Below are 26105 nucleotides of genomic sequence, written 5' to 3' on the forward strand. Positions count from 1 at the left end.
ACTGAAAAAGAGGAAGACCCTCAAGGAGATGGATTGACACAGTGGCTGCAACAATGGGCTCAAACATAGCAACAACTGTCATGATGGTGCAGGACAGGGTGGGCGGTGTTTTGCTATGAGTTGGAACTGACTCAGTGGCACCTAAGAACAGCACCAACAACATAAAATAGTTGTAGTTAGACATGGATACATGGGGAGTTTTGTCCCTCCTCATGGTGGGAGTGGACAGGAAGCAGAACCAAAGATGGCATGGAGTTTCGTGAGGAGACCAGCCCCTAGTAGCAGTGATTCCAAGGATGAGTCTCAGTCTTTCTAAGCCTGAGTTACTTCACCTGTGAAATAATAAAATTAAAAATAACAAAAATATCTATAAGAGCAAACACATTTGGCATTTTTTACATACCAGCTAGTGTTCTAAGCCTTTTAAAGCCTATGATGCTGAAACAATTATTAATTTTATAACCATTATAACATTTTAGCAATGAAGAATGGTTCAGTAATTTGCTAAGGTCATAGCTGACAAGTTGGGACACAGAGGTTCAAACCCAGATCATCGGGCTCCAGAGTTTTCGCTTAACCACCAGTATCTTAATATCTTATTGGGCTGTAAGGGACAGATGAGATCAACATGTGGAATTCCTTTAGAATTGTAAGGCAATCTAAACCTGCAAGGTAAGAGTATTAATAATATCATTTAACAACAATCAGGTACCTCTTTGGAGGCCACTCTGGCCTCAGTTTTTTCCTCTGTAAAATAGGGGTGGGTGGGCTTTGCATCTGATAATCTCTAAGGTCCCTTTCACTTCTCAAATTCTGATAATGAAAGGCCCTCCTTTCCTCACACAGGGCAGAGAGAAGGGCAAGCCATTCAGCACAGCCTGCTTTGCTACCTAGGTCAGCCGTCAAACTTGTGTGCCTTAGCAGTACAGAGAGTAAGAGGTGGAATACAACCCACCCTTGCCTTAGGGGCTAGTACAGCAAGCATACCCCAGAACAGGGACAGAAGAGACCAGTGCCCAGGGCTGGGGCATACCAGAAGGAGAACTGGGGGAGGGGGCACCTGGACAGCCTTCTGAAACTCTGATGAGGAGAGTGGTTTGGTGCAGTCTTTGTGCTGTGGTGGGGTGGGAGGAGGTTGTGGGCTAGCTGGCTAGCTAGGCTGTAAGGAGAGGCAAGGGCACCACACGGCAATTTAATTCAGTACCTTCTGGGGCATTGTGCAAGGCTCTGAACACATAACAGCTGCTCAGTAAGTGTGTATTTGTTTCCATCTGTCCTGGGACAGGGCTCAGTATGTGGAGGCTGGGGCGGGACTAACATACAAACCAGCAAGAGAATGACGGGCTCCCCGAGAAGGAATTGAGATGTTCTCTTGAAGGCAGTATCTGAAGGTGACATTTAAGTTGGGCCTGGATGGATGAGTAAGAGTTCAACAGGCAGGGAAGAAAGGGGGCATTCCAAGCAAAGCAAGACCAGCCATAAAGGACAGCTGGGGGTTGGCAACAGCCAGTGTTTACCTATAGCAGTTGCGTATGTGCATGTTTAGGGGAGAAGGGATGAGGCTGGAAAATTAGCTTGTGGCCACATACTGTGCAGGAAGGTCCTGGTACCAGGCTGAGGGGTTAATCTTTAGCCTGAATGCCTGGGGAGGCCTTTGAAGATTTATCTAATGCTGTATTAATAAATCTGTGTTGATTGTTTCTTATTATATAAGCATTCGTGCACACAGCAGGATATGTAGAAAAGACAGAGAAGTATAAAGGGAAAAAAAAGAGTCCCCTTTCGTTTCTCTCTCCAGAGACAACAGCTAGAGTGAGCCTGGATGTTGCCTGGCTTTCAGGGATCCATATCTAGATGCCCGATCTGCCCAGTGGGCCAGCAAGACCCCTGATTGATGCTCCGCCTGCCTCTGGAACCTGCAAACACCCCTGAATCAGGGCAAGGGACCTAAGGAACTCGGGAACAGAGGGGCCCAGGAAGCCTGACCAGGCAGGTAGTCTAAGACGGCAGCTGCAGCAGCCTAAATCAGGCTCCTGGGCACTCTGGGGTCGCCTCCTAACCCGTCCGGACTCCACCGCACTGGCGCGCGCAGATAACGGAGGGCGCCCAGGGGGCGGTGGCGGCGCGGCGGCAGCGGGGTTCAGAGGGAGCCGCTTCCACTTCAGCGCCCCTGGGGGCTGGTCCCGACCGCGCGGCTTAGGGGCGGAGAGAGCTGGGCGGAGCAGCCCGCCGGGCCAGCCGCTGCGGGACAGCTGTGAGCCGAGGGGTTCCGCGCGGGCAGGTGCAAGGGAAGGGGCGCAGGCGGCGACGCCAAGGTAACTGGAGGAAGGTTGCGGGATGGGCGCTCCCGTGGCCTTCTACCCACTGCAGCCCGGGAGGCGGGGGCTTCCTGCCTGCCTCCCAGGTAGGAAAGTGTGGGCATCTATGTGTGCAGCACATGGAGTTCACGGGAGGGCCTGGCCAGAAGCAGTGCGTGTGCCCCGGGGTCGGGGTCGGGACAGCAGGGCTCCCGACCCCTGTCCCTAGGCCTGGTCTTCGATTTCCGCCCTCAGTTAACCCCTGGCGGACCTAGCCCAGTGCCCTGAAGGGGACTGGAGGAGGGAGAAGCGCTGGAGTTTAGATCAGGAAGGAACCTCTGAGGCTCTTTAGCCACACCCAGCCTCTTCATTTTATACATGAGGAAAACTGAGCCTCAGAGCGGTGAAGTGACTTGCCGGGGGTCACAGGTCGAGGAACCAAAACTCCTGTCTTGCAAGTCCTTGCTTCTAGGAGCCCTTGCCACGTGGGCCAGGGCAGCAGCCACCACTGTTGCCATGCGTAGAAACAAAGAGCTGAGAAAGACTGAGTCAGAAAGAAAAAAAATGACAGAAAGAGAACCTCCCAGAGCAAAGAAAGAAAGTCAGGAAATGGGCCGCTGCCGGGGCTTCACTTCCTTCCTGGCCCCTGTCTGTGTTGTGGTCTGGCAGTGACTCAGCTGGCCTTTGCTGACTCTGGCCCAGGTATGTGTGTGCGTGTGTTCATGTGTGTGCACGGGATGCAGTGAATCTGCCCTAGCACATGGGAAAGCCCTCTGAATCCATATGTCTGTCATTTATGCAGTGTGCTCTGTGAGGATGCCAGGAGTCCCTGATGAATTGGCTCTGTGTGACTCCTGAGGGTAGAGGGGGCCAAAGGATGGGAATCGCCATGGTGGTCAGAGTTCAGTAGGAAAAACCTAACTCATGAGGTAGTGAGTTCCCTGTCTCTGGAAGAAACCAGCACATACCAAGGAATCATTTTATCAAGAATGTGAAACCAGGGCAGCCTACTCCATATAGAATCTGAATTTTAGCTTGAGGGTCCAGGTTTCATGTCCCTTTTCCAGTGAAATTAACAGTATCTGACTTCATGGGATAGTGTTTGCCCACGAGAGCTACTGCAGGCATCTCTTTCAATTGATAAATTAGACACTTCATGTATTTCAGAGAGGCCCGGCCTTGATGCCCCCTGGGGTCCCTGCCCTCTCACTACTGTACCTTAAAGAGTATATGCCATGAGTTTAGAGGGCACTTGGGGGAGGGAGATCAATCACTTCTGGAAGGAGTGAATCAGAGTTGGCATCCTGGAGGTGGCACTCAAGCCAGGCCTTAATGAGGAGGCTGGGTCTGGGCATATCATGGGGAGGGACACCCGAGCAAAGTCATGGAAGTGAACTATGTATGGGGAATAGTGGACAGTACAGTGAGGGACAGTGTTTAGGATCAAATGGTGGAAGGCCGTGAATGTTAGGTTAGGGAACCTGAACTTTATATTAGGCCTGGAGATATTTTGACAATTTCTGAGAATGAAAATGATGATATTGGGCCTGGCTTCAGGAGGACTTGTTATCCAGAGGCGATATATGGAATATACTGCAGGGATGAAGCTGGAGAGAAGAACCTGGGAAAGAGACGATTGCAGCACTCTGAAAGAGATCAGGTGGGGCTGAACAGGGTTGGTGGGAATGGAGAGAAAGGGGCATCACCAGACATATTGCTAACAGGGTGTGGGGCAGGGGGAGAAGGGCGGGTGGCAAGAGAAGTAATCTGTTACATACCAGGAGCTGAGCTAGGGGATTTTCACATATAACTTCATTTAGTTCTCCCAACAATCTTATGAGAAGATTATTATTATTGTTCTCATTTTGTAGAGGAGGAAACTGAGAGTCAGAGAGGTTAAGCAACTTTTCCAAGGTCACACAGCAAATAAGTGGTAGAGCAGGGATTTGAACCCAGAGAAAGAGGAGATAGATCCAATTTGGTGACTAAGTAAATGTCATGGGCAAGAGTAGAGAGGAGCTCATGATGGTGGAGGTATGGATTTCAGAGCCTGGATGGCTGGTGATGCCACCAATGGAAGCAAAACCCCAGGAACAGGGTCTGGTTTGGTGGATGATTGGTAGACGTGTCAGCCTGTAGCGGTGCCATGCTGAGCCCACAGAAGGCAGGCCCCACCACTGGGAGAGGGGCCATGGTGGCTGTCAGCCCTGCACACCCTCTCCCGTGGCTCAGTGTCGTGACCATTGCCGAGCCTGCTGTGAGGAAGGGGGGTGGAACCTGCAGGCTCTCAGGTACTGACAAGGTGGCTAGGAGAAGCTGGCTGAGGCAGGTCTAGTGGGGGATTCCCCCAGGACCTGGACAGTCAGTCACTGAGTTTATGTCACTGCCTCACTTTTATTCCACACGGAACGATTGTGTGTCCTGTTGTGATGCAGAGGGGACTCGTGCACTTGCCATGACTCCCTGGATGAGAATTCGTTCAGGTTGTCATGTTTTCCCAGGCCCTGATTTCCTCATGCTTCCCCCATAGAAGAGTTAGACTGGTCCTAAAGATGCAGGTGCAGAATACTGTGGAATTCCATGAGTGCCATTCAGGGCCTGAGAGTGGGGCCAGGGCCTGTTACAATGTCACAGAATCAGGGCGCTCTAGGGACAAGTCTGCTGTATTTTACAGATGAAGAAACTGAGGCTTTGGAGAATCTCAGTATTTGACCCAGTGGTTAGTGAATGGCAGAGCTGGTATTCTCTTTTTTTCCCTTGAACAACACATACACACACACACACACACACACACACACACACACACACAAATATATGCATAAAGCCGTACATGATTTCCAGTCATCTGCCTATCTGCTGAGTAATTTCTTTGACTTCTCAAATTGTTTACTTTCCTCTAAGAGAAAGTTGATAAGGCACAGTTTAGTTAGAGAGTCAGAAAACATCCTGTCCAAATACGAGTCAGGTCAAAGGAGTCCCTGGGTGGTACAAACAGTTAACGTGCTCTGCTGCTAACTGAAAGAGCAGGTTTGAGTCTGCCCAGAGGCACCACAGAAGAAAGGCCTGGCAGTCTATTTCCAAAAAATGAGCCACTGAAAACTATGGAGCACAGTTCTACTCTGACACACGTGGGTTCACCATGAGTCAGACTCGACAGCAGCATTATTTTTAAGCTCAAAAGGTACCTGTGTGAAATACCAGAACCCTAAGGCACAAAGAAAAGGCAGAAAAGGAGAGGATAGTCATGGAAGAAGGAGGAGAGACAAAGGGAAGAGAAAAAGGAAGAAAGGAAAATCTGAGTTTATGGCACAGACAACTCGGTGCCATGGGCAAAGCTGCCTTTGGAGACCTGCATTTTGGGAACCTGGGCTCCCCTCTGCTCAGAGAGGCAGCATGAAGCAGGGAGATAACCAGTTGGGCTTAGAACAGACAAGAGCTAGTCAGCTTTATAATTTATTGTCCAACATAGAAAACTTAGGAGAGTGAAAGCAAGGGTATTAATAATTATGCTGGGACAACAGGCATATGCCAGGATGTCCCGGGCAAACTAGTCACCCTTATGACAACCAGCACACATTAAGTGCTAGACATGGTTCCAATGGTGGTACGTATATTTGCTTACTTGAGCCTCACAACAACACAGACAAGTGAGTGCTGTTCTCATTCCCATTTTATAGAAGAATAAACCGAGAAACAGAGAGATGAAGTATCATGCCCATGGTCACACCACCCGTAAATGGTGGAGGCAGGATTAGAAGCCAGGAAGTCTGGCCACTCCAGAGCCTGTGCCTTAAGCATCATACCACCTTGGCTGCCTATTCACTGACAGCGTCAAGACAAGGAAGAGAGTCCCCTTCTCCTCTTCCAGCACTCAGCATACTGACTTTCGGGTCTTTGTTTCTCTTGACACTTGCTTTAAATGTCAATGTGGCATACCTTCACCTGGATTTAAAAAAAAAAAAAGTGTTTACAGATGAGGCTGAGGTCATAGGGGAGGAAACACCCAGTAGGTTTTGTTCTTCGCCCACACCTCCTTCGGAAGGGTCCCGGCCTCAGTTCTGTACCTTCTAGCTCATCCTTCCCTTGTAACCACTCTGCCCTTTCGGACTAAGTCAATGAGGTCCTATGGCTGGGTTAGGCATAGGAAGGAGGGACTTTGTGAAGGCCAGTGTTAGGATTGGGTTCCTAAGGGACCTCGTCAGCCTGGGGCAACTAGAAGGCACCACTGTGTGATGGACAGTTACATTCAGAGACCTCTTCTGCTTGAGGAACGTAGAATTTTCTTTTATGACAGATTCCTCTGGCGACATTACATTCTCTTTGTGTCATCTTGCGCTGGCTCCTAGCCCCTTCCCTCCCCGCAGCTTTCTCAGATGTTAGCAGGGCACTTTCTTTTCCTGCCTGTTTGGTGACACATTCTGGGCTGAGTCGGCTGAGGCAGCAGCCTCAGTGCAGATTCAGTGGCAGAAGGAGCCTGACTTAGGGAGATGCCGCGGGTTTTTCTAGGAGATGCAGGGAGGTAGGAACAGGCAGGCTTTGACTGTGGTTCATATTCATGTCCCCACTACCTGTGCTGAAGACGCCTTATTCACATAAGGGACAGATAGAACATGAGGCTGGGCCTGAGAAGTTGCGGCAGGATGGAAACAGTGCCTTCCCCAGGGATGCCCAGCATGTGGCTGGATTGGTTTAGCACCTGCCCTCTGCTCCCGGCTCTCCCCTGGGTCTGTGGAATTCTGCGTTGTACTGGGCTGGGAGGAAACATGAGGAGGGTGAGGTTTAGCACACATGCTGTAGGGGTGTGAAGACCATCAGGCGTGGGTGCCCTCCTCCCAGAGCCTGTATTTGTGCTTCTGTCTGGGTAGCTTCCTTCACTTTCTTTTTATCTCACAGCAGCACCAGGAGAAGTAGGAGGTTGGCTACAGTGGCTCAATTACCAGCGCAGACAAGAAGAAAATCTCCTATTACCTGGGCAATTGGTTTATTTTCAGTTTATTTACTTTAGAGATTGTTTGGTGTCAAACTCCAGGATTTGCAGCTGGAGTTTTACTGGTAAATGAAGCTTTGCCACATTATCTAATCCACATAACCACACACCCTCACCCAGTGGGATGGAAGGGTGGATTAGTGCTGACGTGGGAAGGGAGACAGACTTCCTGAAGCCCCACCCTGACCAAACACGGAACTCCAGGGAGCCTCTTCTTGCTACACCTTGAGGTTAGATGAACAGAAATGCACCAAGCATGGTTGAGAGCCTGGCATGTATGAATTCATTCAATCCTTTACAGCAGGCTTATTAGATAGGTACTATTATCATAATTATCCCCATTTTCCAGATGAGAAAACCAAGGCTCTGAGAGGTTGAATAACTTGCCTGAGGTCACACAGCTAATAAGAAGCTGAGCTGAGATTTGAAGCCAGGCAACTTGGCTCACTTCTGAATCTAACCAGTCACGTGTCCTCAGGATTATTAACCCTAGAAGCCTGAGTTTCTTCCCTCTTCAGTGAAATGGGGAAAATTACCTGCTAGTTCATCTCAGGTGAGCTAATGGATTTGAAAAGGCACCGTGGTCAAGGCTTACCTGGCATCATTGGCCATGGCATCTTTACTTGTTTTGAGAGTTTGCTGTTCAGAGCTCTATTATCCTCCTTCTTGTCAATGTGTCAGTCTTGGACTGAAATTCCCCAGGGGCCAGGGACAGAGTTTATCACCTACTTAGCATCTATGCTTACTGAGTGCCTTCTGCGCCAGCAGGAGATCTGGTTTAAGAAGACAGGACATGGTCCCTGCAACAAGCATTCACAGTCCCCTAGGTTAGGGGAATGATGGATCTAAAAAGACAGCCAATGATATTAGTATTTATAGGTAAGCAGAGTAAAGCATGTTTCTTGTGGCTTCACTAAGGAGGTGGGATTTGAGGTAGACCCAGAAGAACTGGCAGACTTTGGGAAGCCAGAGAAGAGCATGGATGGTAGGGCATGTGAGCAGAACATGGTGGGCAAAAGCATGTTCGTGAATGGTGAGTGAGCCAGCCTGCCTGGAAGGTCGCCAGTAGGGGTCTGTGTCACCAACTCAGTCTGTCCAGCTTCCTTCAGATCTCCCCACCAGAGAACTGCCTTCCTGTGCTTTTAATGACCAGGAAGTTGGGAAATAGGCAGCCGAGAAATAATGCTAGGCCCCTGGGGCTGAGGCAGCTTCACCAGTGTGGAAAAGCCCAGCCCATGAGGCACTGCAGGCACAGTGACAGGCTGGGATGCCCTTTGGGGACATGAATGGGAGGCAAAAAGGTCACAGGGAAGGGGATTTTTTTGTGGGGGCGCAGAAGGCGTTTTGCTAAAATGACTCTTTCTATAACCTGAGCAGGGCTGAAAACTAGAGACTTTCTTCTGAAAGGCAAGGGTCTTCTCAACAGGCAGCAGTACCACTGTCCCCAGGTGAGAACACTGAGGGGCTGGAAAAGGGGAGGAGGTTCTTGTTAGTTTCATTCTGTGGCTCGAGTCATCTGAATCATGGCCAGAAATGACGAAGGGGGAGATATCAGCAGGAAAGCCCAAATGTTCTGCACAAGAACCTCTAGATCTCTGGTGACATGGCTTGCGGTGACGTTTTGGTTTTCAAGTCTTCTGGGAGTTTGGGTTAAATGGACATCCTGGATAAGGGTCATGTCGGCATGAGGGAGATCTTGACTCACAAGGCCTTCTGGGGGGAATTGTGCATGGACACTGCCAGATAGAATCCCACCCGCCCCCCGCACAATCCCACAAAGAGGTGTCCCAACTCTCCTTTATGTCATTTTTGTTTTAGTGTCTCCAATGGGCTAAGAGTTGGGACGTACATAGGGTTTGGCTCCAGAAAGTACTACAGTGATGCACTGTCTCAGCTTCCCTGGCTGCACAGTAGCCTTGCCATCAGAAGCCCCCTCCACCTGGGCAAACTTTCTGCTGCTGATTTCTGTTACTTTCTGGTTTTTAAAATTCTCTGTTTCAGCCAAACAAGCTTCTGTGAAACTGTCCTCCTTTGCACCAGGTTCTGTGCTAAGTGCTTTATGTAGCACCTTGTAAAATCTCCCAACAGTCCTATAAAGTGGTTGTTATCCTCTTCTCTCTTCAGTTAAGGAAACTGAGCAACAGAGGCGTAAGTAATGTACCCTGATAGCTTTCCTTTTTCTTCTAGACAGGAGTGTAGTTGTATAGAACCAAGCACAGCTGGCCCTACCTTGGTACATTGTTGTCTACTCCGGAAAGCTCCTAGACTCTGCATGGATTTGGCTGTGTATTATATGAACCACATTCTAGTAGGGTTCTTAACTGGAGCCATTAGCCAAAAAGGATTTTCTTGAAAATAGATTAATTACATACTGTGGACAAACTGCTAATGGAATCTACCAAACTGCTAAATTAAGCTTTTTAACTAATTATACACATACTATAAAAGTGTGAGTTTAGCTTTGACCATGGGTCTCTCCCCACACAGACAGTGGGTGAATCTTCCCTGGCTGTCAGGGGCTTGGTCAGTGTCTTGGTTCTTGTCCTTAATTGTGATCAGTTGTGCTTTTCTGTCTCCTCTTGGTATCTTGTTGCACCTTGACTCTGCATTTGCTCAGGACACAGTTCATTTCTCAGGCTTGGTTGTCCTGGCTGCAAATAACTGCTGAGTGTGTTTCCATTCCTCCAGCAGGCATTCTTTGTGGCATTTTTATCTGCAGTATGTCTTTCTGATACATTTCCTGTTGCTTGTTAATACCTTCTCTATGGACTGTACTAAAGGAGCCCTGGTGGCGCAGTGGTTAAGCGCTTGGCTGCTAACCAAAAGGTGGGCGGTTCGAAGCCACCAGTCGCTCCGAGGGAGAAAGATGTGGCAGTCTGCTTCCGCAAAGATTATGGCCTAGGAAATACTATGGAGCAGTTCTGCTCTTTCCTATAGGGTCACTGTCAGTCAGAATTGACTCAACAGCAATGGATATGGACTGCACTAGTCCCTGCTGTGTCTCTCAGTAGTCAGATTTCTGGGGCTTATTTTTGCTTGGAGCTCAGAGTTCTGGCTTTGGTAGATATTGCTTAATTCTTAGGGAATAAAGTCAGCTGGAGCAACAGCAAAAAAACTCACTAGACTTTCACATGGACCCCATGCATGATAATTAGATAATTTATTGAATGCCTGCCATGTGCCAGGCACTGTTTCTAATCTAGGTCTTGTTTTTGTTAGATGCTGTGGAGCCAGTTCTAACTCATAGCGACCCTATGTACAACAGAACAAAATACTGCCTGGTCCTGCACCATCCTCACAATCGGTGCTGTGTTTGAGCCCAGTGTTGCCGCCACTGTGTCAGTCCATCTCGTTGAGGATCTTCCTCTCTTTTGCTGACCCTCTACTTTACCAAGCATGACGTCCTTCTCCAGGGACTGATCCCTCCTGATAATATATCCGAAGTATGTGAGATGAAGTCTCGTCATCCTCACTTCTAAGTAGAATTCTGGCCAGAATCTAGGTCTTAGCATCCCCATTTTACACATGAGGAAACTGAGGCTCAGCGAGGTTAAATAACTTTTGTGCTGCCGATGCTCCTGCATCAGACTGGCTCCCTACAAAGAGCTGACCCTTTGTGGGGTTTGCCTGGTAATAGAGCTCTATTAGCACACCTGTAAAATGAAAGCAGGAATCCCCTGATTCCACATGAGGTGAGCTGCCACAGGCAGCTCCAATTTACCTCCTCAAAATATAAGCCATTCAGAAATACAGGGGTAGGGAAGGCCAGTTAAAAAGTCTGATATAGAACTTCATTTTAAGAAATGCAATTTTAATACATTGAACCACAGCTTGAATCAGAAACAAAGACACAAAAAGGAACTACTAAGTAAAATGAATGTTAATGAAAAAGAAAAATTACTAGGCCTCCATTATGGAATCCCACATTTCAAACTGAAAAGTTTTGGTGTTGCTTTTTTTTTAAACACGTAAGCCCTATGGAGTTAGAAATAGAATTAAAAGTTTTTCTTTGTCCTGAATAGCAATTACATTATGCCACATACCATGTCTGAATTTTCTCACACTTTAGAGTCTAAATCAATGTGGTCTTATTTTGGGTTAATGCTGAAAAAATGGATCAACACGTACTTATTGAACACCTACTGTGTTCAGTGCATTATACTGGGGGAAAGAACAAAGGACGTGCTGCTTCTTTTGACCAGACACAAACAAAAGACAGCTGGAGCACCCAGGCAGCATGTGTAGCTATTGCCAATGGGAAGGAACAGACTGCATGTGCTCTAGAAGGAAACTGGGTTTTGGAAGGGCCTGAGTAGGTGGGAATGAGCTGGGCCTTCGAGGGTGGTAGATAGTGGCAGGGAGCCCTGATGGGAACTTCCATTAGGGCCCGTCAGTCCATCTTAATAGTGTCTGAGGAACATTCTGCCTGGAAATTAAACCAACAAAGTTCTTCCCAAGCCATAAAATGTTCCTTAACACACTGCCATCAAGTTGATTCCAATGCATGGTGACCCCATGTGCTACACAGTAGATCTAAGCTCCATAGGGCTTTTTGGGCTGTAATCTTTATGGAAGCAGATCACCAGGCCTTTCTACTGTGGCACCGCTGGGTAGGTTCAAACTGCCAACCTTTCAGTTAGTACTCGAGCACAAACTGTTTGCACCACTCAGGGACCTAAAATGTGCCTTAAAACCAAAATTCGTTGCCATCGAGTTGATTGCGACTCCTAGCGACCCTATAGCCCTACCAGTATTTCTAATGGTTGCCTCTCCTCCTGCTGGTCTTCACTGACTCAGTTTACCTCCTCAAAGAATGTGAGACTTCTCCCAGTAAAGAGCCAGGATTCGATTTTAGACTACCTGAGTCTTCCTCCATCTAGACAGGGGTATAGTTGTATAGAACCAAGCACAGCTGGCCACACCTCGACACATGAGTGTCTACCCCAGAAGGCTTCAAGAATCTGCATGGGTTCGGCTATGTATTATACAAACCATGTTCCATCAGGATGGCGGTGGTGTTCGGAAACCTGCAGAAGGCGCTCTGAGATGTAGAGTGGAAGCAGGAGGGACTACCTCTGAGACTCAGCCTCTTCTTGCACAGTTATCCACCAGGAAAAGCAAACCAAAACAGCATGAAAGGAGAGGCCCAGATGGTAACTATTTCAACATTAGGCCCATTGATGAATTCTTTTATGCCTGCCATTTCATTTCTTTTCAGCCCTGGTCAGAGGGGCAAAGGCAAGCTTCCACAGTTTCAGCAGTATCCTGGGCCTGTCATGATGGTTTGTGCAGCCCTCTCTGCCCCAGCCTGCCTGGGCTGCCCACTTGTTTACTCAACCCTGCAGCCATGCCGTACTGTGTCCACAGCCCTCACCAGCAGATCTCTGGGGTTGGGCTGTCCCAGAGAGAGAGATGTTAACTAGCACAGTGCCAGTCATGGCTGACTGTGTCTTGCCCTCACTCAGAGGACACAGGTGCCCACTCCATTCACTCCATTGCTAATGGCAGTTAGCCTGTGAACTCCAGGCTGCTTGGGGCTAATTAGTGCTCCTGAGGGTGTGGTTTTATTTTCTTAACTAAGGGGCAAGCTGAGTGACTAAGCCGTGCCCCGTGTCCTCTGCTCTGCCCCATTCAGAATGCAAGTGCCAACTTGATGGCAGTCCTAATGACATCCTCTTAAGACCTGGGTGCAGCGAAGTAGGCGGATGGGCAATGTGATGCTCAGGCTCAGAGGTTGCACTTGACAGCAGCTGCTGGTTTGTGGCAACTTTGCCACCTGCTACCGGTGGGTCTCAATTGCCTCATCTCTAAAATAACTGCTCTTCATACCTCTTAGGAATGTTACTAAGATGGAATGAAACAATGAAGATGTGAAAGTGCCTTAAAAAGATGAAACCTTTCTTAGGTCATTATAATAGATCCATCTAGCATCGGGTCAGTCCTCAGTGACTCTTGTCACTAGGGTGAACTGAAGAGTCCAGTGAGGGGTTGAGGTTTGGCCAGTGTCCCATAGCCCGGAGCTCTCTAACCTGCCAACTCCAGAGTCTCAGGAGGAAGTACAAAGGGGTCCAGCCTGCTGGGGACCTCAGGACCTTAGGCTATGCTTCCATCTAGGACATCACGGAGATCTCTGGAAACAGAGTGGGAATCACAGTTTTCTTGCAGAGTGGAAAAAAAATGAGGCTTAGTCGTCTTTAAGAAACAAGTAATCCATGGTATGTCCTGATTATTTAGAGCTTCTGCCCTCCATTTGCAAACATTTGGCCAGGGGTGTGGAGGGTGGAGGGAACAATAGAGAATAAAGGGAGGAGGAGGATGGGTGTCAGCCTGTGAGAATGTGTGTGTGTGTGTGTGTGTGTGTGTGTGTTTGTGTATGAGAGAGAGAGAGAGACCCGTTGACTTACTTGGTGTAGATTCAAGTCATCTCTCACGCACTGAGTGCCTGCCACATGTAAAGCCCTGCGCTACAAGGTGGTATATTATCATCATCCTTAATTTAAAGGTGAATAAACTGAGGCTTATAGAAGCTAAGCAGCTTGCTCAAGGCCACATAGCCAGTCAGTGTAGAATCAGAATTCAAATCCAGCCGCTTGGACTGCAGATCCCACTGTCAACTCTAAGTTACAGTACCTTGGCGATGATTTTTCATATTGACAAAGCTCTTTGAGAATTATACAGCAGCTCCAGTCCCAGACTCTGCCTTTAAATATTTACAACATAGTGAGGTGAGTATCAACACTGGGTATTATAGACCCAACAGTACATATTAAATGGAATCATGACAATGGAAGCACTTAGTAACTTGTAAGATGCTCTACAAATACAGGATATAATTATTGCCTGCAGTTTACAGATGAGGAAAATAAAATTAGAAAGGTTAAGTGGCCTGCCCAAGGACATAGAGGTAGCAAATGGCAGAGTGAGGATGCAAAGCTAGGTCTTCGAATTTCAGGCTTTGTTTCATTGATACCATCAAGGAAAGATTGGCTCTGAGTTTATGTGTTCCCCAGAAAAGGGTTGCAAAATGAGAATTAGGTAGAGAACATAAAGGTGACTAAGCTACCTTTTCTTAGTTGCCTTTTACTGCTTTGGTTTTTCTCTACCTTTTAAGTCTTAAATGAAACTGAGGGTGAAGGCAGGATTGGGGCCAGGGGTCTCTCAGGGTTGGGAATAGGGATGGCGGAAGGTGACCAGGAATCACTTATGTGTCACTATATCCTAGGTGGAGGGAGAGCCCTGGGGAAGGATGGCAGCAAGGATGATGGGCAGGACGAGCTGTTTTGCACATGGGTGGGCCAACACATATTTTGTGCCCCCATAAAACTGAGAACACAAATTACTTTTGAATTGTAAGTTAAACTGGAATCCAGTCTATATCCCACAAGGCTTGTGTGTACACATGCTGTATTTTTTAAATAAAGAAATCATGAATGTTTTATTTATGATTTTATTAAAGATCTTAGACTTGGTGCTGGAAAGATGAAAACATCCGCTAAACATCAGCTCTGTGGTGTAGATTCACACAATATGAAAAAATGCAAGCATTTCATCTTAGATCTGAAGCAGAGGGGCAAGTCCTTGGTTGCTAACAATATTTATTTGTTTACTTATTAATTTTTGAAGGGATGACAAATTAACATTCATTTTACACCTTCTCGATGCAGCAGCTATGTTGGGAGCTTTTGTATGTGTTTGCTCATGTATTCTTCACAAATACCTTGCATAAGTGACACTATTTTAGGAATTTTTAAGATGAGGAAATTGATCCTCTGAGAGAGTAATTAACTTGGTTCAAGTATCACAAATAGTAAGATATGAAGCAAGATATGAGTATATGTCTGACTCCAAATCCATGTACATATTTTCAAACTTGTTTTTAATTTCTTTAAACACATTATTAAGTCAATGTCTGAATATCCCATTATCTGAAGTCTCTGGCCAGTGAACTCCTTCCTTTCTTGCCAGTTCATCAGTGATTTTAGGAAAACTGTTTTTATACTTTATACAGAATTTTCAGTTGTCTTCAGGAGGGTCAGTCTAGGTACCTGGCCTGCAATATTGCTGGAAATAGAAGTTTAGCATATTTACTTAAAATCGACAAAATTACGAGGGGAAAAGTAATCAAATGGAGAGTTTCATTCAGGAACCTAGAATTGCACACACTGTACTAAATGTGTGTGTTTTTTAATATTTAATTTTAATTTTTTTGTGTGAAAATATACACAGCAAAGGATATATCATTTCAACAAATTCTACATGTACAATTCAGTTACATTCTTGCTATCCCTTTTCAGATTATTCCACTATCAATGCCCAGCTACCATTACTGAACGTTTTAAGATTCTATAAAACAATCCTGATCAAAAGTGGGGGAAAAGGGGAACAATTTCAAATCCTCAATGGAATCCATCGAGGCTGGCGAACACCTGAAACTAAACGTGTCTTATGAGCCCCTGAAGTGTGCATGAAGTGTCTTAATGAAAGTCCTCTCACAGTGAGGGTTGCCCAGCTAGAGTAGCAGCGTGATGGAGACTTGTCTGATTGGCACCACATCCACACAGGACGTGACACCAGAAGTAGCATGACCAAGCAAGATGAGTTTTGATTCAGTGAGACCTGAGATCTGCATTTCTAGTAAGTTCCCTGGTGTTGCTGTTCTGGTGACCACTTTGAGAACCACCAGTGCAGACTGGTAAAGAGCATTAGCTCTGGAGCTCTACTGCCTAGGCTCATATCCTGCCCCTGACACTCACCTCCTGTTAACATTTAAACTTTCTATGCCTCAGTTTACTTATCCACAAAATGGGGCTAATAATATGAGCTACCTCATAGGCTTTGGGAGGGCACTAAATGAGTTGATACTCATAAAGCACTTAAAGTAGTGCCTGGTTCATTTTAAGTGCTCAGGAAATGTTAGCTGCCACCATTGTTTATTTTTATTTTTATCAGTATTCATAGCTTTGCTAGTAAATGTCTGCACCTCCCTCAATGATTTTCTACTCTTTGTTCAAGACTGTAGTTTATTTTCTGAGGAGCTGTTTGCCAATTCTCTTCCACCCCGAGTCTTCCTTGCCCTCTCCTTTGTGCCCACACAGACCAGTGTTCACGCCCGATCATTGTATATGTCACATTGCACTTAGTTCTTTACCAGGAGGGTGTCTCCCTCACTTTGCACAACACAAGGTTTCATTCATTCTTGAGTCCCTTAGAGCCTAGTCAAGTGTCTGGTACATCAGAGGGGCTCAACAATGTTTCTAAAACAAATGACTGAATTGGCATGTGTTTTAGAATTTGTGTGGAAAATATGGTAAATGTGTCTAGTCTGGGAAAAGGGACTGAGAACCAGGAAAAAGTGAGGAGAAGAGGGTGTGTTTGTGGCATGAAAGTTTGGGAATGTTGTAGGGATAGTGGGAGTATGATTCGGAAATATGGTTCTATAGTTTTAGAAATATCTAAGTGCACATCACTTGGGATAATCTCTGCTGTAGGCAGCAAAAAACCTCAGTAGACCTAAATGATAAGGTTGCCTAGAGCCCAGATGATAAAGGTATTTACTATTTTATAACAAGAATTCTAGAGAAAGGGTGGTGGCAGGATTGTTTAATCTGGTGGTTCAGTGATGTCATCAAGGACCCAGGTTCTCTCCATCTTCTTGCTCTGCCCTCAAACTTCCCCTTCATAGTCACGTTGTAGCTTCAGAAATTCTAGTCAACACACTAGAAAATACAGCATCTACCAGAGGAAAAGACCCTTGAATCTCCTTTTTTAAGAATCAGAAAAGCATTTCCAGAAGCGTCTTCAGGAGGCCTCCCCCATGTCTCAATGACTAGAGGTGGTCACAAGCCTACCCCTAACCTATTCACTAGCAAGGGGCCTGGGTGAGACCTCTGAGCTGGGATAGACGCCTTAACAAAGTTGAAATTATGTTAGAAAGGAGGAAGGGAGAAGTGGATGTTCTTAGGCAAGCACCAGTGTCTGCTTTAAAGCCTGACCCAGTCCCCAGCTGGAAGTTTATTTAAAAAGTCACAGGATAGAAGCTAAGTGATTTCAAAGTTCATTTCCACCCTGAAAGTCTGTAAAGAATTACTTGAAGTCAGAGTGTGGAAACCTTTCCTCTGTCTGTTCCACCTGCAGGTGATGCTCTGACCACAGATGCCCTTCAGGAGGCTGGTGTGGAGACAAAATCAGGCCATCAAGCTGCTCATCAAGGGTGGGGTGGCACCAGCTGGCCACTCTTCCTCCATGAGCTCAGCCTGGCTCTCCACTGGGCACTCGGCACGGCCACGTCTCTTCCTACAGAAAGAGCTGCAGGAGGAACCCTGAGGGAGCCAGAACCTAGCAGTCTGGGATTCAGACAAAGCTCCTGGAGAGCTCAGTCAAGCTTCACTGCCCCTCCTACCCCCAGGTATGTAACTGGACATGTGGTTTACTTATGGTGAGAATCAGAGGTTCCTAGATGCAGGTTATACTGGGAGCAGCCACCTGAGAGAAGACTGGGCTAAATAAACAAATGTTCTGAAAGATGCTGAAGTAAGCAGCATCTCTGCTAGGGGTCTCTTTCTGCCAAAAACAAAAAACAAAAGAACAGTTGCCACTGAGTCTATTCCTACTACTGGTGACCCGTGTGTGTCAGACTAGAACTGTGCTCCATAGGGTTTTCAATTGCTGATATTTTGGAAGTGGATTGCCAGGCCTTTCTTCCAAGGTGCCTATGGGTGGGCTTGGACCTCCAACCTTTGGAGTAACCTTTGAGTTAGCCTTTCAGTTAGCAGCCCAGTACATTAACCGTTTGCACCACCCAGGGACTCCCCAACTTTCTGCAGCCCCCCTTAAGAACTCTGTTAATGAGTTTACCAAAGTAGGCTCCCAAACCACCTGGACTCATGTTTTCTGCTTATCAGATTCATGGAGAGCTCCAAATAGGCTCACTGTCCCTCTAGGGTCTGCCTGTCTGATAAGGAAAAGAGAACTGATAAGAAATTGATGGGAGAGGCTTCAACCAAGTATACAGATAATGATCATGGTAGGAGTGGGTATCTGCAGTGGGCAAGAAGCTTGGAGCCCATGCTAGCAGCAGTGGCAACAGCCACTAGAAATTGTCTGCTAGCATAACATCCTTAAGTTTTTCTAGTCTTCTAGACACACATATCAGGAGCAGCTAGAAACAAGCACAGTGGAAGGTTGAATCTGGATGGCGGTACGGTTAAGAGTGACTTCTATCGCATACATTGGGGGTAACACTTACTTGGTCTTTATGATATGTATCTTTCTATTTTATGTATCTGTTTTGAATTTTCAACCACGTTGCAAAATCTCTGAGGGGCAATGATAGAATATATTTCTCTTATATTCTTCACAAGATGAATGCGCAGTAATTTTTATTGGTTACGTTTTTACTGTATAAAGCATTGCCGTTGAGTCAACTCTGACTCATGGCGACCCCATGTGTGTCAGAATAGAACTGTGCTCCATAGGGTTTTCAAGTGCTGATTTTTTGGAAGTAGATCACCAGGCCTTTTTTTTCCAAGTTGAACTTCCAGCCTTTCACTTGGCAGCTGAGCATATTAACCATTGGCACAACCCAGGGACTCCTTTTGCTGCATACCTTGCAATAAAACCTGATCAGTCAAGGTCCTAGAATTTTCACTCACTCAGGCAGAGTTGTCAACAGTATCTGTTGAACACCTGCTAAGACGAAACAGTGTCAGATGCCTTTGCTACTTGAGCTGGCCTGAGGTTGCTAGGTGAGCTCAATCAAAGCGACAAGACTAGGGACATGCAAAGGGCTAGGAGTGAATGTTAACAGTGTCCCTTGATGCGAAACGGAAGAGTCAGGGACAAGAGTCAGCAGGGGCACATGTCCTCTGTTCTGTCGGCACTCTCTAGAGAAGTTTGCTAGAGCTGGGGCCCAACTGGACACACCATGAACCTGGGCTCCAGTGGAGGAACTCTAACCCCTATGTGCTTCCTTTATATAGAACAAGTAGGGGAGAAGTCTTGCCAGTGGGGAACAAACAGGTCATTGAGGTTCCAGGCAGCCTTAAAATTAGAGGAATGCTGTTAAATTCCATTTGCCAGCACCTGGAGACCTTGAAGCTCCCCAGATCCACAGGAAGCTGAATTTTGGGGTGGCCTCTCCCAGAGTGAGGAAGCCAGGAACCTCACTTTATCCTGTGGAAAGTTGCATCTCCTTCCTCTGGGAGAGGGGGAGCGCTGGGACCCAACTAGCTCATTGCCAGGCAATCCAGAGAGAGTTACAGGGATCTGATATTGAACAATCTACTTGTCTCCGAACATATTAAAACTTGGACCCTGTGCTGCCAACTTTTCTGCCCCCCACTTTAGTACCCCTTAGTGCAGAAGTTGCCAGCTGGAGGCCTGCAGGCCCTTTTCAGCCTATAGATGTGCACTGGTCACAGTGACTGGTGTTCACAATGTTTTTATACTTTGAAAAAGCAATAAACTCATGTGGCTCAAAAATCAAATCATTATAGAAAGATACGTGGTAAAAGTCAAAGCTCTTATCCTTGCCTCTGTCTGCCTGTCCAGGCACCTCCTTAGTCATCACTTTTGTTTCTTATGTATCATCTTATATCTAATCCTTCCAGAGTTTCTTTTTGCAAATACAAACCAGTAGAAATATATATTCTGCCTCCATCTCTTTCTTTCTTACATAATTTACATAAATTATAACATACTGTACACTCTGGTTTTGTACCTTACTTTTTTCACTTAGTCATTTATCTTGGAGGTCTTTCTATATCAGCATGTAGCGAGTGTTCTCATTCATTTTTACAGGATGTAGTATTCCAGTGTTTGAATGCCCCATACTTTATTCAACCTATCTTCTACTAATGGACTCTTGGGTTGTTTTTAGTCATTTGCTGTTTATTACAAGTAATGCTACAGTAAATAAGCCTGCCATTTTATATGTGTACCTGCACACACATGATATTTAAAAATTCCGAAGTATTTCTGGATTATTAAAAGGGCTAGTGTCTTAGTTATCTAGTGCTGCCATAACAAAAATACCATAAGTGGATGGCTTTTACAAAGAGAAATTTATTCTCTCACAGTCTAGGAGGCTAGAAGTCCAAATTCAGGGTGCCAGCTCCAGGGGAAGGCATTATCTCTCTCTTTTGGTTCTGGGGGAAGGTCCTTGTCATCAATTTCCCCTGGTCTAGGAGCTTCTCAGCACAGGGACCCCAGGTCCAAAGGACACGCTCTGCTCCTGGCACTTCTTGCTTGGTGGCGTGAAGTCCCTTTCCTCTTTGCTCGATTCTCTTTTTATGTCTCAACATACAACCTAATCCTGTAAATTGAGTCCTGTGTTGTTAACATAACTCCCTCAATCTTGCCTCATTAACATCATAGAGGTAGGATTTACAACACATAGGAAAATCACATCAGATCACAAAATGGTGGACAACCACACAGTAGTGGCAGTAATGGCCTAGGCAAGTTGACACACGTTTTGAGGGGACACAATTCAATCTATAACAGCTGGAAACACTGGACTCTAATAACTGCATGTTGACAATTGGTTGGATTTGAGCAGCAGTTCTTTTAAGTAGGACCAACCTGCTTCCATCTGACACGTTCCCCACCACCTCGCACTGTCTCTCGTCCATTTAGGCAGGTGTTGATTGCCATTTATCATCACAATTATGCTGTTTTCCTTACGGTAGGTTAAGGAGGAGGGGGAAATAGCTCTAGTACTCCTGTCTCTTCAAGGTAGAAACTGAAAGCCCAAGGAGGCTGCCTTTTTCAAGAACAGGGGGAGAGGGCAAATTTCTACATGGGTGTGATTCTGCTTCATTTGCACCTGACTACTTGGCTTATTGATGTTACTCGTCTGGGCATTGGAGTTTGCAGACCCTGCCTTGGTGCATCCATGCCTTTCCGTCATCTCAGAGTTATGGGAAAGGAGCTCTGCTCTCTAGTTGCTTTAACACTTTCTGGGTAGCTGCTCAGAGACCAACAATAAAAATGAACAAGACAGCAAAAAGCACTGTTCTATTACAAGTGTTATCTCACCAGAACCTCATGAGAAAGTAGTATTATTATCTCCATTTTATAGATGACGAAACAGTAACAGAGAAGTGTAAAGTAGCTTGACAGTAACTCACAAGTCCTACGTGGTGGAGTTTACATTTATATTTCGGTCCCCAGTGATTTTTCGGCTCTAGGGCCTGATGTTGTAGCCAATATATTATATTATGCTGCCTCCAAAGTCTTAAAAAAAGGTGTGGTTTATAGTTAACCTCTCATCTTCTAAGTTTGTTATTGTCTTAGTCATCTAGTACTGCTAAGGCAGAAATACCACAAGTGGATGGTTTTAACAAAGAGAAACTTATTTTCTCACAGTCTAGTAGGCTACAAGTCCAAATTCAGACACTGGCTCCAGGGGAAGTCCTTCTCTCTCTGTTGGCTCCAGAGGAAGGTCCCTGTCATCAGTCTTCCCTTGGTCTGGGAGCATCTCAGTGCAGGAACCTCTGGTTGAAAGGATGTGCTCTGTTCCCGGCATTGCTTTCTTGGTGGTATGAGGTCCCTCTCTCTCTCTGCTCGCCTCTCTCTTTCATATCTCAAAAGTTAGGACTGGCTTAAGACACTAATCTTGTAGACCTCATCAATATAACTGCTATTAATCCATCTTATTACATCATAGTAATAGAGTTTACAACACATAGGGAAATCACATCAGATGATAAAATTGTAGACAATCATATAATACTGGGAATCGTGACCTGGCCAAGTTGACAGATATTTTGGGGGGACACAATTCAATCCATGACAGTTATCAATGACAGCATGGGCATGATAGTCATGGCAAAGATAAGCAAGACATTTCTGAAAATAAATGAGATTATTACCTACTCCAAAGAGGGTATGTACCATATAATGAGAATGAGCTTTTGTTCTCCTAACAAAGGCAACTACTTTTCCTTTGTGGCCACTCGCATTTTATAGAGTGTCATTGGCTCCACTGCCCCTTGCTCTTTCAGACCCCAAACATTTATTGAGCAACTTCTGCTTGCCAGGCACTGTGATAGGTATGAGAGATAAGATGAATGATCCACAACCTAGTCCTTGGAGTCTAGTTAGGACAAGCCAACAGAGAGCTGGGTGCCACATGGTAAGTGTGGTATTGGGGTGACATGCTGCATCAGGCTGGGACCTCACTGATATAAGAAACGAATTCACTGTGGAGTGTCAGGGCAAGTGGATCCAGCTGTCTTGGATTTTCATCACCTTACATTGCCCTGTGAAGGAAGGAAGTGAGGCGCCCGGAAGTGGAGGCCTGTGAGCTAAAGTGTTGAGCCATCCTCTCCCCACAGCCCAGGGTGAACGTGACAGCAGTGGGTACAGCTCTGGAGGCTGTTGGCTCTTTGAAGACTGGCTCAATCAGGGTTGAAACGTGGGCTGGAGGAAACCTTTCCCCTTTGCTGTTCCCCATGTCAGCTTTTCTAGTTCCTGGTCATTTGTTTAGCCACTGAAGGTCATTTCTCCCTCCCTGTGGGGCACTTACACTGGGAATTAGGTTTCACTAGTGGGGCAAATTCCTTTTCCCCAGTGAAGGACTCTAAGCCCTAGCCAGGTGAGGTGGGAGAAGCATCTGTGTGTGAGCGTGGGGAGCTGGAGCTGGGGGTACAGTTCACAGGTCACTATATTTCAACCTCTGCAATCACACCTCAGCAAAAGGATTTGCAGACTGGGGCTTCTATCACAGGGAGTCTCCTTTTTTTGGCTTTTTATTGTTGTTGTTTATCTTTCTTGTTCTCCAAGTTTGCCTGCAATAGCATCTGTCATCTCTGTGGCTATCTTAGAACAACTGGGGTTTTTGCTTTTTATTTGTCCTTCCTCTGTGTGTGATGCTAACCACAACAGCCTACGGGCAGAGGACGGTGGAGGGGGAGCAGCTGGTGCTAGTGGTGCAACTGTACAAAACAAAGGTGTTGAAACTCAGTCCAAGTGACTGCGGGGAATCTGCTGCTTGTGCTCCCTAGAGATGAGCAATCGGAAGGTAGTGGCTTTCAGCTGAGAAAGGAGAGTTGAGAGTGTTGATGGGATGCAGACCACAGGCACTCCTGGGGCTCCAGCCATGTGCGTTCTCTGTGGAGATACAATAGAAGTATCCAGTAGTTGAGCTGCCCTTCAAGGAATTTAGAGACCAGTGGGGGAGCAGCATGTGCAGTTGATTTATCCTCTTGGGAAAAATGAATGAGTTGGGTTAGGTCAGTCAGCGTTCCCAATGGGGCCAGTTCTGCTGCTAGAGCAATGCTTCACAAAGTTTCAGTGTGCGTATGAATTGCTTAGGGAATCTTATTAAAATTCAGATTCTGATTCTGTAGTTCTGGGTCGAGGCCTAAGATTCTGCAGCTCCAACAGATGCCCAGGGGATGCGGCTGGCCCAAGGACCACACTTTGAGTATCAAGGCCCCAGAAGGCATTTTGGAAATCTACGGGGGTGGCTTTTGGTTGCCACAATGACTGAGGGATGCCACTGGCATTTACTATATGGAGGCTGGGGATTTGTGATTCAATGTGGGATCAATCCCATCAGTGAAAAACTGTCACCTGCCCTGCCCAACCTCAACTCATTACAAATATAAATCAGTAGTACTTTCTTACATAATAATATTAAAAAGTTTTAAAAAGAAGTTGTACCAAAAGCCTAACAATTTAGGAGACAGTTGTTTTGGGAACAGAAAGCTAAGTGGAATTAAGACCAAGTCTTGGATTTACTGGATAATTTCCCCTGCTCCATGCATTCTGTCTACTCCTAGATTAGAACATTTCCAAACATACATTTAACTGAAAAGGGGTTTAGTGCAATATGTAGTTACTGTAAAAGCAAGGAAACCACTTGCAGATTTGTAACAGGAGATTTGAGACAGTTTAATAGAGTTAGAACCAAATATCAAATTAGCAAAAGTACATAAAATGTCGCATCTTAATAAACTTCATTTATGAAGGCTGTCTTAAAAATATTGTATATTCTTATTACACGTTTATATTTGTAGTACAATGAGAAATCTCTTGTGAAAATCAGATATTGTAATTATTTATTTTAGCTTGTCTTTTGTTTTTCACTCTTACTCTAACACTCTCCTTAGAGACCTACCAAACGACTTTTTTTCCAATCCTTCCTCCTCTCCCCACTGTCTAAACTAAAAGAATATAGTTTCCAAGGTGCTTTTTTAATACTAAGGACTAAATATAGCCTCACCTCAGTGGGTGGAATTTCCAAATTGGAGACATGTTTCCCATGATACTTTGTCATTACCCTGTCCCATGTCACAGCATAGTAAGTTATTATGACACTATACTTACATATAAAGCTTAGCTCATTTATAAGAATAATAGACTTCCTTCTTTTCTCTGCTTCCACATTTGTGATTGATTTAGCATGCCATCCCTACCTCAGTTAAAGTTATTTCATTCTTCCTGTTATTATATACAGACAAATAAGTGAGTTTGTTATTTCTCATCTTATCATCTTTTTATTCTGGTGTCCACCCACATCCCTGTACTTCTTATAGGCAGTGACTTCTACTCCCCTTCTGTTAAATCTAAACTTATCTATTATAAGAAGGTGTAAACACTGACTACTTCATTATGTGTGCAAGTGTAGTCATGCATGAGCAAATATTGAATATATGTAATTTTCTTATAAATTGCTTTCCTTTTCTCTCCTTTATTATAATTCGCACTAAATTATGCAAATAGGTCAATTAACTTATCTATGAATTTCATTTCTGAATGATAAAGAGAGCATTACCAAATATTTGTTATGAAAATGGGACATGGATTGGGCAGTGTGGAGAAGTACTGGGTAAATGATCTCGAAGTTCTCTGACATTATTTACATTTTATTATTTTATTTTATATTTTGCATATACAAAATTATCTGTTGTAGCAGAATGCAGTGAATTTTGGAAAATATCAGAGGGCAAGGTCATAACTTAGGCTTGTCCAATTGGATGTTCTTTCTTTCTTTTATTGTTGTACTTTAAGTAAAAGTTTACAATTCAAGTTAGTCTCTCATACAAAAATTTATACGTACATTGTTATGTGACCCTAATTGCTCTCCCCTTACTGTGATAGCACACTTCTCCTTTCCACCCCTGATTTCCCGTGTCCATTCAACCAGCTTCTGACCCTCTCTGCCTTCTCATCTCACCTCTGGATAGGAGCTGCCCATTTAGTCTCATGTATCTACTTGAGAGCTAAGAAGCACACTCTTCACGAGTATCATTTTATGTCCCATAGTCCAGTCTAACCTTTGTCTAAAGAGTTGGTCTCGGGAATGGCTTTAGTGCTGGGCTGAAAAGAGTCCGGGGCCGTGCTTTCTGGGGTTCCTCCAGTCTCAGTCAGACCACTAAGCCTGTTTTTTTTTTACTAGAATTTGAGTTCTGCACCCCATGTTTCTCCTGTTCCATCAGGGACTCTCTGTTGTGTTAGCTGTCAGGGCAGTCATCGGTGGTAGTCAGGCACCATCCCATTCTTCTGGTCTCAGGCTGATGAAGTCTCTGGTTTATGTGGCCCTTTCTGTCTCTTGGGCTAATACTTTCCTTGTGTCTTCGGTGTTCTTCATTCTCCTTTGCTCTAGGTGGGTTGGGACCAATTGATGCATCTTAGATGGCCACTTGCAAGCTTTTAAGACCCCATTGCAAGCTTTTAAGACCCCAGACGGCACTCACCAAAGTAGGATGCAGAACATTTTCTTAATAAACTTTGTTAGGCCAATTGACCTAGATGTCGCCTGAAAGCATGGTCCCCAGACCCCTGCCCCTGCTACTCTGTCCCTCAAAGTGTTT

The 26105-nt window shown here is 45.6% G+C and overlaps 1 protein-coding gene across 2 annotated transcripts in view; it reads left to right on the forward strand.

The window, feature by feature from the left end:
- Window positions 1-2225: 2225 nt before the first annotated feature.
- CRACR2A (calcium release activated channel regulator 2A) overlaps window positions 2226-26105 on the forward strand; it is a 175621-nt gene continuing 151741 nt past the window's right edge. For both annotated transcript variants that reach the window (XM_004381176.2, XM_023735676.1), the window contains exons 1-2: window positions 2226-2315; window positions 17419-17689. The gene's annotated coding sequence lies outside the window, so the exon portion shown is untranslated. The remainder of the gene's footprint in view (window positions 2316-17418; window positions 17690-26105) is intronic.

The sequence above is a fragment of the Trichechus manatus genome, unplaced genomic scaffold (genome assembly GCF_000243295.1).
Source record: "Trichechus manatus latirostris isolate Lorelei unplaced genomic scaffold, TriManLat1.0 scaffold00081, whole genome shotgun sequence".
In the NCBI taxonomy this organism is placed as follows: domain Eukaryota; kingdom Metazoa; phylum Chordata; class Mammalia; order Sirenia; family Trichechidae; genus Trichechus; species Trichechus manatus.